This window comes from Echinococcus granulosus (assembly GCF_000524195.1).
Source record: "Echinococcus granulosus chromosome Unknown EG_S00231, whole genome shotgun sequence".
In the NCBI taxonomy this organism is placed as follows: Eukaryota; Metazoa; Platyhelminthes; class Cestoda; order Cyclophyllidea; family Taeniidae; genus Echinococcus; species Echinococcus granulosus.
Genome location: NW_020170611.1, coordinates 51,091 through 52,102, shown reverse-complemented (window position 1 = coordinate 52,102; position 1,012 = coordinate 51,091).

The window sequence follows — 1,012 nt, the reverse complement described above, 5'->3', positions numbered from 1 at the left end:
CACCTCTCTGGTTGATGCTTGGGTAGTAGGTGGGGAGCGAATTGGGTGATATTTGAGTTTACCGGGATGCAAGCTATCTGGCTGGTTGGTTGGCTCGTCAACAGGTGGACAGGCAGAACGACTGGCTATTATGCATTTCACGATTAGTTTGCCAAGTCTCCAACTGTCTGTTGAGTGTGACTGCTTCCCAGGTCACTGGATTCGCCATCCATACTGGTCATATCAGTGGATGGTGTAATTTGCAGGATAGCCAGTCGTTAAGTAGATGGTAAGTCAGCGAGTTTAACAGTAAGCGAGATGATTGGTGTGTGGGATAGTAAGCTGTCTACGCATGAACCAACCACTTTGCATGTTGGTTCACGCAAAGCTCACCATCTACAATGATGGACTGAATGGCCCTTTTTGAGCAGTACTTAGGAGTCCGGCTAGGTGGTGTTGCAAACGCATTTGCCAAAGTGAATTACTTTCAACTTGCAGATTAACTGGACGCTGACAAACTCGTCATATCAATGCTACTCTTAATAATTAAGTTATGCAGCTTTATTAATCTCTTGTTTGCTATATTCAAGAGAAGTTACAAGGATACATTCGGATAGGCTGAAGGATGTTGGGGCTGAGTCGTTGTTTGGTTGTCATTATTTCTCAGAGTGTAGGTTAGGTGTTTGGAGCTTGTGGCCTTGTTCCTTCGTTGAGTGAGTTCTACACGCCATGCAATGCGTTGACAGGGTCAGCAAAACCGATTCCACGCAATGAATACCTGGACGCACTCAGCGACAATCAGGATGGACATGAGCAGGCGGCAGAGCATGGATAGGGGACCTTTGAAATTGATGTGAACTTTCTTGCATGTCTCAAGAAGGCGAAGAAAATGCGCTTTATTTACGAGGGTGTGAGAAGATGCGAGTTTTTGTATTAGGAAAGAGCAGTTGAATTGTGTGAATCGCTTAGTGAAACAGCTAAGCCCTCTGAGTCGAGCTGGTAGGACAGCATGCATTAGTGGTGTTTGGCAAAA